The sequence below is a fragment of the Myodes glareolus genome, chromosome 15 (genome assembly GCF_982192425.1).
Source record: "Myodes glareolus chromosome 15, mMyoGla1.1, whole genome shotgun sequence".
Classification (NCBI taxonomy): Eukaryota; Metazoa; Chordata; class Mammalia; order Rodentia; family Cricetidae; genus Myodes; species Myodes glareolus.
The window spans coordinates 32,456,669-32,470,301 of NC_142040.1; the positions used below are offsets into that span (position 1 = coordinate 32,456,669).

At 40.9% G+C, this 13,633-nt stretch overlaps 1 protein-coding gene across 6 annotated transcripts in view; it reads right to left on the minus strand.

The window, feature by feature from the left end:
* Rnf180 (ring finger protein 180) overlaps window positions 1-13,633 on the minus strand; it is a 170,932-nt gene that overhangs the window by 157,095 nt on the left and 204 nt on the right. Inside the window, exon 1 of one of the 6 annotated variants that reach the window (XM_085676748.2) lies at window positions 13,493-13,632. The exons of 4 other annotated variants lie outside the window; for them this stretch is intronic. The gene's annotated coding sequence lies outside the window, so the exon portion shown is untranslated. Of the gene's footprint in view, window positions 1-13,201; window positions 13,334-13,492; window position 13,633 lie in introns of those variants that run through there. One more of the 6 variants, XM_085676749.2, reaches the window with a different exon arrangement.

The window sequence follows — 13,633 nt, forward strand, 5'->3', positions numbered from 1 at the left end:
CAAGTGAGGTAAAATGGCATGAATGTGAAAAGCGGGATGCACAGCAACTTAGAAAACAGTATGGCTATGTGACTTACTTAGTTCAGAACTCTGCAGAACAATACCACTTCTATTGGTTTTTTTTTTTTGCTGTTGAGTTTTTGAGGGTTTTCTTTGCTTTGCTGTGATGCTCATGCTAGTTTTGAACTTCTGAACTCTCCAAATATACAAAACCATGGCTCATCAACTTTTGTTTTTAAGCTCAATATATTTATTTTTGCTTACAAGCATGATGATATACATGTAGGCATTATTCTGTAGGCTATTCAACCACCTAAAGGCTAAATGGAAAGTCTCTATGAAATGAGAAGAAATATTCCCTCTGTAGATATTAAGAAGTATCATTTCTTTTTTGATGTTCATGAAATCTCACTATATGGGATGCATAAATTTAAGTGGTAGCCCACAACAGCCTTGCAATGTGGGCTTCAGAACCAGTGGCTGTTTACTGGACAGAACATCATACATATTAACTCTGCTGGGAATGGGTCTACAGGTAAGGTCATTTTGTAAATTGAATAGAATATCAGCATAGCCTACTGCTCTTGAACCCTGGTGTCTGTTTTGATCAAAGGATTGCAATACATAGCACCCCAACCTAAGTAACCACAGCCATGAATTAACAAAACCAAAACTGGTGATCTGTGCTATATTACAAAGATGTACATGAACTGGCTTCCAAAGTTACAATTATAAATGGGGTTTTGAACCACAAAAGCTATTCTCTACTGAACAGAGCCGAAGGTACCCTCTCAGTTATGTCTAGCTTTTGGAATTGATGGCTCCTACTTAGGTCAATAAATAGCTTAGCACATGTGTTATTTAGTGTGTGCTGGCTTGATACCTAAGCTCCCTTTACATTGGCTTCACTAAGTCAAAGATATCAAGTACTTCATCTGCACAACAGGAGGACAAACTGGGTTCTTTCCATTTGGCCAGCTTTACAATTCTAAGCACAGGGGCTGCGGTGACTAAAGCCTCTAATTTAGGAACTCTAAAACCATCTAAATCCTGAATCACAGAGACCTTAATCTTCTTCAGTAATTGTTGAGGTTAAACATGTCTGGGTTTGAAACTGACAAAGGCAACCTTAACAGCTCCTTTGATATTCCACAGTAATAGTTTCTTAGAGAGTACCCCAATTGAAGAAACACCAAACCAAACCCAATCTACCATATTCCCTTAGAGTTACTTCTCCTCCCCAGCTATCTCTCTGGAACCCCTCAGTTTTTAGGCATTATACAATCCACAACTAACCTTAATAAGGGTGGTGCTTTGGATATGAAATGTCTCTGATCACTTCATGTGTTGAACACTTGGTACCCAGTTGGTGGTGGTGTTTGGGGAGGTTGTAGAACCTTTTACGGGGTGACCCCTTGATGAAGTGGGCCACTGGGGCCTTCAGGCCTTACAGCATGATCCCATTTTCTCTTCTCCTTCTGCTTTCTGGATGTGGATGCAATGGGATCAGCCAGCCTCCTGCTCTTGCTTCCATATACTCCCTGCCTTCTGCTGTGCTTTTCCTGGTATGATAGACTGCATCTCTCTAGAACTGTATACCAAAATAAACCTTATTTCCTTCAAGTTGATTTTGTTGGGGTGCTTGTTATAGCAACAAGAAATGGAGCTAAGACAATGAGAAAATACTATATGAATCTGACACTTGTAACTTCCATGAATTTCTTACTCTGTCCAAAATGGTCTTAAACTACACACTTCAACTGATTAAGGAGTGGTAACTCCTTAATCCTAGCAGATCACCCCAGCTGCAGCCCAGGCACTCCAGGCACTCCAGGCACTGCAGCTCCCTCCTGCCTTTCAAACAAAGTGATCTCTTTAGGGATTGTGAAATATCACTGAGAAATGAAAACATTGCAAGTTTCACACCCTGGTTAGTTTTATCCATTTCCCCTGCTGCTACAGCTTGGCAAGAGAAGTGGATCTGAATGAAGAGTGAAACTACTCGGTGAGGATGAACCACATTCTCACATTTCACAGACTACATTTTACGTGGCAGCAAGACATACAAATTACAGGGAAAATTAATCACGTCCTGAAATATGTCTTTGAAACTAGTGTGTATATACTTTGTGTGTACTCCAGCTATACCTCATGCACCTAAATGTCTACGATCTCTCCGAACAGTAGCACCAACTAGGGGCCTAGTGTTTCATACATAAGCCTGTGAGGGATGTCCCACCCAAGCTATAACATTACTATAGGATAATTTCACAAGTTTTGTTTTGAGGAATAAATTTTAATGCAGTCAATGCTATTTATTGATGATAGCTAATGGCCTGTTACAACTTTTTAAAAATTGAGAAGAATTTGCCTTAACATCTTAAGTTTAGATGACATTTTAAGTTTAGAGTCACATAAACAGAAGCCAAAAAATGTGTCATAGGGAAAAATGTGTACCTTTGTATTCCTGAAATTCCTTTTCTGTAAATGAATAAAATATTTCATGCCTAAGACTCTAGAATGAAATGTTACAATGCAGTAGGCAGGACTGTTTGTTTGTTCACAGCATAACCACACAGAAACCATATTATTTAAATTGCTGTTCGGTCTATTAGCTCTAGCTTCTTTTTGGCTAGGTCTTACATCCTAAACTAACGCATCTCCATTAATCTGTGTATCGCCACAAGTCTGTGGCTTACCAGGTAAAGTTCTGGTGTTTGTCTCTGGCTGCGGCTGCATGGCTTCTCTGACTCCACCTTCTTTCTCTCAGCATTCAGTTTAGTTTAGTTTTCCCCACATGGCTCTGTTCTGCCCTGGTCTGCTATAGGCTCAAAGCAGTGTCTTTATTCATTAACCAATAAAAGCAACAAATAGACACAAGGACCTCCCACACCACCACACTATGCACAATTCTTGTACAGTTTCCAATGTTATTAATTGAAATACTGTCCTTCTAATAAATTCAGAGCTTTCTTGTTACCAATATTTAAATATTTTCATTTAAGAAATATTGTCTTTGACTTAAAGGTAGTCAAAGAAATGTAAAGCGAAGGATACACTTGCTAAATGAATTGATATGAGATATAAACACTGGAGTAATGAAAATCAATAAAATCTAGAACAAAACAAAATGAAAATGCTATAAGAAGTTATCTTGAAAACTCAAAATTTTAGGCCCATTTTCTAAAAACATTGGAGAAAGCCCACTGATCACCAGAGTATTTGTATTTCTTCTCAAAATACTATACCTCTAAAAGAATGGAGTTTGCTTCTTGGATATTGGACTTGCACTGCAATTAAACCTGAGTAGCCCATTCTAGCTCTATTCCATATTGTTACTGGCATTACACACACTTAATCCCAGCACTTGGGAGGCAGAAGCAAATGAATCTCTGTGAGTTCAAGGCCAGTCTGGTCTATAATAGTTAGTTCCAGGACAGACTCCAGAGCTACAGAGTAACCCTGTCTCAAAAATACCAAAAAAAAAAAAAAAGAAAAAAAAGAAAAGAGAAAAGAAAAAAAAGAAAGAAAAAGAAAACAAACAAACAAAACACAAAAAGAAATTCAGTGTCATTTCCTGAATAAAATGAATTTTATTTTTTCACGAAACCTTTCTTATACACCATATTCTCTTTCCTCTCCCAACTCCTTCCACATCTTCCTCACCTCCCTACCCACTCAACTGGATGTTGTTTTCCCCCATCTCAAAAAAAAAATTCAAACAACAAAAAACACCAATGAAATAAAACAACAAAAACAAGACAAAAGCACACAAAATATCACAGGAATCCATTTTTGTGTTGCCATAGAGCCCGAGAAAACTGACTTTCCCTTTTCTAACAGGTTTCATTTGCAAATAGAGTCTTCTTAGGATGGGACTTGGTGTCCATTTCCCCTTCTCAGTGCTGGGACTTAGTCTGGTTTGAACATGTGTAGGTCTTGAATGTGCCATCACAGTCTCCATGAGCTCATATGTCTACACAAACCATGTGTCTGGAAGATGATGTCTCTATGAACTCATATGTCTACACAAACCATGTGTCTGGAATATGATGTTTCCTTGGCATCACCCACCATCTCTGGTTCTTACAGCCTTTTCACCTCCACTTTCCCATAGATCACTGGGCCTTTAAGGGAGGGGTTTAATACAAACATCTCATTTAGAACTCAGTGTTCCACTGTCTCTCACTCTTTGCACAGCGTCCAGTTGTGGATCTCTGTGTCAATTCCCATCTGCTGAAGGATGCCCCTCTGAGGAGGGGTGAGTGATACAATGATCCACATAACAATTCTTACTCAAGTTAGAATGGCCGAGATCAATACACAAATGGCAGTCCATGAAGGCAACGACTGAGAGAAAGAACAACACTTGTTCATTGCAAACTGGTACAGCCACTATGGAAATCAGCATGGAGGTTCATCAAAAAGCTGAATACGGATAATTTTAAGCTATGTTTTTAGGCCACAAATAATTAGCCATTCAATACATATTTCCTCAGCAACTATTGCCTTGTCAAGGCATACAAAGAATATTTAAGATGTGTTCTCTGGCAGCATACAAGGATAATACAGGTTTAAGCTATTGAGTATGAGATAGTAGACAAGCAACTTAAAGGCTCTCACAGGAAAACAACCAAATGTAGACCTAAGTGTGAAATAAAATGCTCTCTCTCAACATGTACACACACACACACACACACACACACACACACACACACACACACACACCGGGTGATTTCTTAGGGAGATAAGGGCTAAAGCATATTTACTCTATATTATGTATACAGAAATGATAGGAAGAATGACTTTAGCCAAAAGTTAATAGTTATTTGAAATTTGCCACTCTTATATTTAATGACTATATTACCTCCCATGGGTCCAGGAGATTCAGATGAGAAGGCAGAAGTAGAGTTAAACACTGATCTGGCTTATCATTCTTTTTCTCAGAACAAAGGAAATAGCTTTAAGAAAACTTTTTTGGATAAACAGAACAAAACATTTTGGGGGGGGGGTTTCTGAAGATATTTCTAGATAATGGAATCTGTGGTAATTTGGATGTAATTAGCCCCCATAAACTCATTGGATGTGGCACTATTAGGAGGTGTAGTCTTGTTGGAGGAATTCTGTCACTGTGGGGTGGGCTCTGAGGTCTCCTCTGCTTAAGATACCACTGAGTGCCTCAGACAACTTCCTGTTGCCCATAAGTCAAGACATAAGAGCTCTTGGCTCCTTCTCCAGCACCATGTCTGCCTGCACGCTGCTTTGCTTCCCACCTTAATGATAATGGACTGAACCTCTGAAATGTAAGTTAGCCACCACAATGAAATGTTTCCCTTTTTAAGAATTGCTATGGCCACGGCGTCTCTTTATTGAGACAGTCTTCTTTTAAAAAGTAGATGAGACCTGAGCATGTGTTATCTATAAATTCTACCATCTTTCCACAAGAGAATGTAAAGAACTACTATTGCTCACTCTGCTTTTCACTAACCTTCAGCTTTGAGCAGATAGTCTGTTCCCTAAGCTGCTGATCTGTGCTCACATCACTGAGCCGCCAGCTTCCACACTAATGTATACGATCGTACTCCCCAAGAAGGAGTATAAGCGGTGCCGCATGTGTGTAGTGCCTTGCAATACAACAGGATTTCTGATACACAGCAAACACTAAACGTTGCTAAGCTGAAGGCAACTAGAGTTATTGTTTCCTTTTGGGTCAGTGAGAGGGGAGGCAAACATATCAGATACTATCTCATTTGAACTTACGCATGAGCCAAACTGATGTTTGTCTTCTGGTGTCACTTGGACTAGCTGTGTTTTCATATCTATAATATCCATTTATGTACACAAATTTCTGCCATAAAGATACTAGATTGAAATAGCGCCACACTACAAAACAAATCTCAATGCAATCAGCTTTTTAAAGGTCATATATCCAGATACAGTCATGTTCTAATAGCAGGAGTTAGATCTTCCATAGAGACCAGTTTGGTCTTAAGCCCAATCCTCATGTGCCTCTTGGGGCTATGTCAACAGAGACCAGTTTGACCATAGAACCCAGTCCTCATGGGGATACGCAAAAGAAGGATCTAGCACCATTCATGAAGCACTCTTTAAAAGAGTAAATCTAAGCCAACTTAAGCATGTGCACATATATAACAACTAATTTTCATACCATATAAAGAACAGAGGAATATGCTAAATGGCATCATAACCCAAATCCAGAATGTAGAATATTCTGTAAGAAAAAAGATTTGGGATTTTTTTTTAAGGGAAGAGAAACTTGAGGTGTAAGATACCTACTAGTGAAGGGATATAGACAGGAAGAAAATATTTTTTATAGTTGTTGCATAGCCCCATGAATAGAGTTATCAATAGGATACTGTGTGAACGTACATCTGTGCAGTATATGTTATACAGCCTATACGCCATATGTACCATTTATTATATACATAGTCATTATCATATGATTTTGGATTCCATGAGTATATAATTATATTTCAATTTGTAATACACATATTAAAACAATCAAGTGGCAGAAAATGTGAATGCAAGACAGACAGACACACAGAGAAGGGGATAAAGAGAACTATCAAACTCAGAGTCTATATTTTGGGTCTTTAATTGAACTCTAAAAATAGATATTTTTCACAACTGGAGAATATCATACATTAACTATGTAGTGGATGACAATAAAACTGCTAATCTTGCTGATAAAACATATAATTCTGTCAGTCTCATCTTTAAGGATCTTAGAATGGAGGTAGATATTCAACTATTTTCAGAAGAAAGTAAATAATGTAGAAACAAATTATATATAGTGAAAAAAGAAACAAAAGATTTGTAACTATTAAAGATGGTGAATGGATACAGAACTCATTCTTTTTGTGTGTAATTTAAATTTTATACAAGAGATTTTAAAACAAACTTGATACACAAAATATTCATATGAAATATTTCTTAACTTCTAGGTCAACACAGACTCCCTTATAATCCTTGTGGATCTGTTGATTACTTTCCCACCCGAATCTATTGTTCAAATGAGAATCCTGCCCTCCATTGTCTGGGCTTTACTTAGGAGTCTCAGCATAATGTATACCCACAGCTTCATCTTTCATAGACATGGACATTAAAATTCAAGCTCCTAGACAACCCCACTGCCATATCAAGGTAGATTTTTATGTCATGCATCTATGTTCCCTAAGTCCTCCCTCCTACACTGTGTTCTTTTTGGCTCCCAGGCTCTCTCCTCTTTTACTGTAAATTAAGCAGTCATCTTCATGGTATTTATCAAACATCTAGAACAATGGTTATTGTTTCTAGTTTAATCTTTCACATCATCATATCCAGAAGCTTCCACTTCTGTTAGCTTCTGCAAGAAAACCTAATTCCAATCACAGGCCAAGCCTCTCGGAACTACAACCATCATTTTTAGGGTTTGGTGTGGAAAAGGTCAGTAAAGGGCTTTTAAGCACCCTGAAGGGAAAGGGCAGACAGGAGGGAAAGGATCAAGGTGGACAGCGGTTAGAGCTTCCTCATTAGCGATTTCAAAAAAGTACAGTGGATAAATGGCTCTCTTTGGCCAGATCAAAGAAGAGCTTTCAGCCCATGCATGCCATGAACAAGCAAATGTGCAAGCCCACAAGGTCATAAATTCAGGTTGCAGTCATCAAAGCTTTGTTTTATGAAATCTGAAGCATTTTAATTCTCTACACTGAACTTGGCATCCCTCTTTTAGATGCAAATGCATCTTTTGCTCCTCCAGATACTTTCTGGTTCTCTGCTGATGAGGTAGGAGCTGCCCCTGGTTGGCAGCCACCTGCTCTGCAGCTCAGCAATTTAGCTTTCTCTCACTTCTTCCCTTCCACCCGCTCCCTTCTGCTGCAACCCCTGGATCCCTGGAAGCTTCTACTCAAGAGTACTGTCATAGCCTTCATGTCTCATCTTTCTGTTAGGGATGGATCTTCCTAGACTTATGTATCACTTTCTCTTATTTTCCTCAAATGCCTTTTCTGGTTTTCTTTCTAAATGCTGATCACACTACTAACTACTTCTTTTGTGTTTGCCTTTTCTGCTGAATGGCGAACTCCCCAGATTGTTCACCTTTTGGTATTTGAAGGAAATTGATTCCAGTGCCCCCAGCAGGTACAAAACACTCACTCACCTAAAATGTTATCACATTATATAATCTACACAGATCAATAATCTATAGGTTACTTATAATGTTGGAACCACGCAAATGTTATGTGAATAGTTGTGAAACTATATAGCTTAGTGAATAATGACAAGAAAAACAGTTTGGAGCAGTTCAGAATAGACACGTTTTCCCCTAACACTTTGGATGAATCTAAAGATAGGAAACTCAGTGAATCTGAGGGCTGACTGTCCTATAGAACAGTTTGATGCTGGACAGTATAATTAATGAATGAATCAGAAAGCAAGCACAAGCAGGTCAAAAACAAAGCCATCTTGTCCTTAGATGGCTTAAAGTACTTTATTACTACCATTTATTGGCATCACCAGACCAAAGTCAGCAAATATCACCAAATAAGCTGATCTCATTTGCCCCATAAAGAACTAGAGACTGACTTTTTTAGAGACACCATTAAAACAAAGTCTGAGTTTCATGACAGTCTATGTTCTTATGACTACATGCTTCTGAATATATTAAAATTATTTACAATTCTATTAAATTATTGTCAGAAAATACACATTATTTTACTCTTCAATTTGCAATGGCAGAAAGTGGTATGCCTTCCATCTGTTTTAAACTTAAAACCTCAAAGATCAAACAGGAAGAGGTTAGTATTACTTTTAAAAAGTAGCTATTTTTTAGTGTAGTACTTATTATATTAATGGCATGACTATTCTCATGAGAGGGAAGACTGTTGTTAAGAGCATGTAGTGCTCTTATAAATCAGACTGACTTATTTTCAGAAACTTATTTTTCAAAGGACGTTTTTTATTTCTTAAAACAATATCCAAATGTCTTCCTTACAAAAGCAATGGCGAAGGTAAACGGTCGGCTTTTTGTGGCGCTCGGGGAAGACCGGGCACTGCTGTCTTGCGGCACGGTATTTAAGAAGCCAAGAAGCCATGCTCAATCAAGTTATGGAATTAATGTCATATCACCATTCTTTTTCTCTTTGTCCTGCAGTATTTCTGAGGTTCTTTCCGTTTGTCTATTTTTTTTTTTTTTTTTTGCCTTCTGATACATATCTAAGTTCAGTCAGAGAGACATCAGCCCAGACTTGGTATCACACAAATCAGTTTGAAAAAATCGCAATCCCTTTTTCTACTTACCTGCCTAGCTCTTCGGCCTGCCTACAAGGTGCCCAAGATACAAAACAGTTAGACTGTTTTCACTGTATCTGAAAGGTCATCGTGAACTGGTTCTCCGCTCTCTTATCCACTGGAGACATCTTGTACCCTTTTGCTGCCTATCCATTTGACAGAGAAGAACTGATATAATTTAAAACAAAAATTAAAAAAAATAAAACAAATTACAATCACCAGGGCTCTTTTTGTGCTGGGTCTCCAAACATTCTGTCACCCACCACAAGCCCCGCTACTACCTAGTTGCCTTCTGAACTTCCTGGAAGCACAGGAGATGAACAGTAATTGAGCAGTTCCCACAGTACAGAGCGGTAGCTGAGAGGCCAAAGCTACTTGTCCAGTTTCCAGATTGGAAGAGGTCCCATGTAAGGAGAACTTCACGACAGGGGCAGAATGGAGCCTCTGGGTCTGTATTTATCAGCACACCACGCCATGCGGCAGGAGCTAACACAAGGAAATCCCTCCCAATTTACAACTTATGAACCATCTGTTTCAGAAGATCACTTCCTTCTCACTTTTATGTTTTGGAAGATTTTTTTCCCCAAAACTTATGTTTTGTTAAAAGACTGGTGGGGACTAGCTCAGGGCTTTTTCTACCCTTCCGCCTTCAGCCAAAACAGCATTCCTTTAAGAACCAGGGTCCTGAACTCTCACAAGATGACAAATCTGCCAGCACCCGCTCTTGGCCTCCCATTCACCACGAGTGTAAGAAATAAAATCCTACTTTTCGTCAATGACCCAGTTTCAGGTATTTTGTTTTAACAACACAAATGGACTAGGAGAGTACATAATTCATACAATATACCCCCAACAATTTCAAGCCTGGAAAAATTAAGAAAACAAATATCTATATGCTAAGAGGTATTAAATAAAACATCCAAGACCACACTGTGAAGATCGAGCTACTGTGCCCGGCCCTAAGACATGAAACAGTTTTTTCCTTGTATTAGACTGAAAATATAATATGGAACTAAACTCTGGCCCTAAGTTATTACACGAAATTATAGTCTCATTGATGTGGGGTTCAAGCTCCAATATGGAATACATTCTCAACCTAACACTGTTCTGGTAAGATTTGGGATCTATGCAAACAAATTCAATTCTCATGTTTACAAAAAAAAAAAAAAAGTCAGCCTGCCAGAAAGTAACCAGAAGACACTGTAAGGAAATTAATTCGTCTCAAAATATTTGACAACATGGTAATGTACACATACGTATAGAATTTAAGCTACAAGTAAGCATTTCTCCTTCTGCACAGCCTTCCAGGAAGGCTTCAACTGCATTCTAACACTGTCAATATTTAAAAATTTTCAGTTTGGTTATTCAGAGGATTGAACTTGGGGAGTTCACACATGCCGTAAGTATACATTGATCTGCACCCCCAAGCCTTGCTTATTTTTCAAGCTGTCCTTTTAAATTGTCTTCATGGTTGCCAGTTGTTGAATACTGAAGGTAGACCTTAGTTTGACAGTCGTGCCAAAAGCCATTCTTCCAAATTCAGCAGATAAAACAGTTATCAGGTCGGTTTAGTTTCTTGATTTAGCAAAATACAAAAGAAAATGCTTATAAAGGTAACAGCACTTTCATACTGACTGCAAAATGACTCAAAGACTCAAAATCATTTTGAATAGCAGTGGGCCTATTCCAGTAAACACTTCCCCTCTACAGGGGGCTATCTCTTTAAATGCTTCAACCACACCGCATGTTTAGAGGAGAAAAGGATTTACTAACTGCACAGTCACACTGTGAAGATGAGAACCAGAGCCCAGCTCAAGTGATCTTGTAGGTATGACTTCATTCTCCAACTATCCTTTTTCCCCCAGACACCTGAGTGGAGGCCGCTAAAGGGAAGAGAATTGCTAAGACGAGACAAACTGTTCTGTAAAACTAGTGTGCCTTAGTTTGCAAAATTTAGGTAAAAATGTTCAGCTTCATGCTCCTTGCTGAAAAGGCAGTATATGACTTTTCAAAGTATTGTTACACATGCAGTAGTGTCATAAAATATCAGAAAGCACTATGAAGATGATTACTAATTCTCTGCATTACTTGCCTGGAAGAATTCCTGCCTGGCATTTGGGATTTACTTATTAAAAAAAGTTTGGAGACTGCCTTCAGATATACTCATAAATGGTCTAGCTAACACTACATAGAAAGTAAGTCTGATTTTTAGATGAAAAACATCATTTTGAAAACACAAATATAAATGAGAGGACAACTGGGCAATAAAAGAGCTATTGACAAGATAATTTAAAGGTAAAACCCAGAGAACCTGGTTAACTGTTGATAACTGTGGGGAGGAAAGAAAACAATAATATATAATATGCATGCAATTACTACGGATGTTAATTTTCACTGAAATGATGTTTCTCCTAAATGTTCAACTCTTTATAAGTAGGGTAAGCTAGCAACCTGTCTCCACGCTACTCATTTATTAATGTTGAGGATCTCTGCCATGATCATCACCAAGTGTCTCTGGGCTGCCAGGGGTACTACGCTTAAACAAAAAAGGGAAAGATTGAACATAGGCAAGAGACAGGTATTTCGCTCCATCTTCAGACTCTTCTGGTGCGTTTCAACAATGGAAACTATTCAGAGTTCGAAGGGCAACTCTCAGGAATACTATTGCAGGAGTCTGAAAGGACCCCACTCAGTTTTTAAAGAGAGATTTTTAACAATGAGCAAAAATGTCTTAGGGTTTCTACTGCTGTGGTGAAACACCATGGCCAAAAGCAGCTCGAAGAGGAAAGGATTTATTTCATCTTACAACTTCTGTTCCATCATCCTGGGAAGTCAGGGCAGAACTCCAGGCTGGGAACCTGGAGGCAGGAAGTGAAGCAGAGGCTATGGAGGAGTGCTGCTGCCAGGTTTCCTCCTCTTGGCTTGCTCAGTTTTTCTTATTGCATGAGGACCACTCGTCCAGGGCTGGCACCATCCACAACGGGCCGGGCCCTTTTCCTTCAACCATCAATGGAGAAAATGCACCACAGCCTTGCCCACAGGCCAATCCGGTGGTGGCATTTTTTTCAATTGAGGTTCCCTCTTTCAAAACGACTCTAGCTTGTGTCAAGTTGACATAAAACCAGACAGCACAAAGCCTAACCCATAGTCTTTCACCACTACATTTTGCCTGAGGCTGGGAGAGCAACTGGATCATTCAAGGCAAAGCTCTGTCAGGCAAGTTCTAATACCAACTCCCACAAAGCCTGCTTCGTTTTTGATAGAATCACTTTTCTTCGTGGGTGCCCCAGCTGCCTGGCCTATAAAATGGGATAATAAGTAACCTGCCCACACCAAGCTCCTTTGAAGTTACCTAATAAACGCTCTTATAGGTGCACTTAAAACTATTAGATGCTACAAAAATATTGAGGGTTATCTGGAAAAGCACAAGGTAATAACCACATGTTACTACTAATTATCAAGCTCATAATAACTTCCCCCGGGGGACCCTGGGCTCCCCAGGGTCCAGATGCACTTCAGAGCTCACTCATCGCCTCAGCCTGGCAGAAAGTCTGCACAGTCCCGACTCAGGGCAGCAACAAAAGCAGCTGGCACGCCAGGACTGAAATGCACCAGACAAAAGAAAGTGGGTCGCTGCGGAGCAGGGCGCCGAAGGGGGTGTGCTCCCTCGGCCAGGCGCTTGGAGACCGGCCGGGCACCCTGGACGCGCAGCCCCCGCTCCCACCCGGCAGGCTCATCGCCACGCCCCCGGCGCCGCCGCCCCACCCGGCTCCAGACCCGGACCACGCCGGTGCCTCGGCCCCGCCATCAGGTGCGAAAGTTGAGCCTCTGCTTGTCACCTGAGGCCGGCGGGAGGCGGCGGTGCGTCCAGCCCGAGATCCCCGGGCCGCGCCAGGCCCAGGCCGGCTCTTACCTGCGTCCGCGCCCCGCCCGGCTCCCAGCACCCACGGCGAGGCCGGCTCCGGAGACGGGAAGCGACAGGAGACAAACCCCGCCGAAAGCGCTGGAACTGCTCCCGCAGCCCGACCCCGGGGCCTGGGATTCGGCGCCCAGCATCCGCCTGCGCGCCCGCTCCGCTTCTCCCACGAGCCGCGCGTGGGCGGCGCCGAGCCTGACCCCGCGTAGACCCGCCGGCCGCGCAGGCCCCGCTCGCACGGCCCACAGGGGCCGTGGGAAAGTTTCCCCCCTCTGCTCAGACCCTTACCCGAGCAACAAAAGTCTGTGCGGTCTCCCCTGTCTTCACCTAGCGCCTCTGGAGTGCAGACTCCAAGCTATGTGCTGGGTCTGTTCCCAGCTTAAAATGCCAGACGTCTTGGCCACCCCTCCGCATCCCTGACTCTAAAGG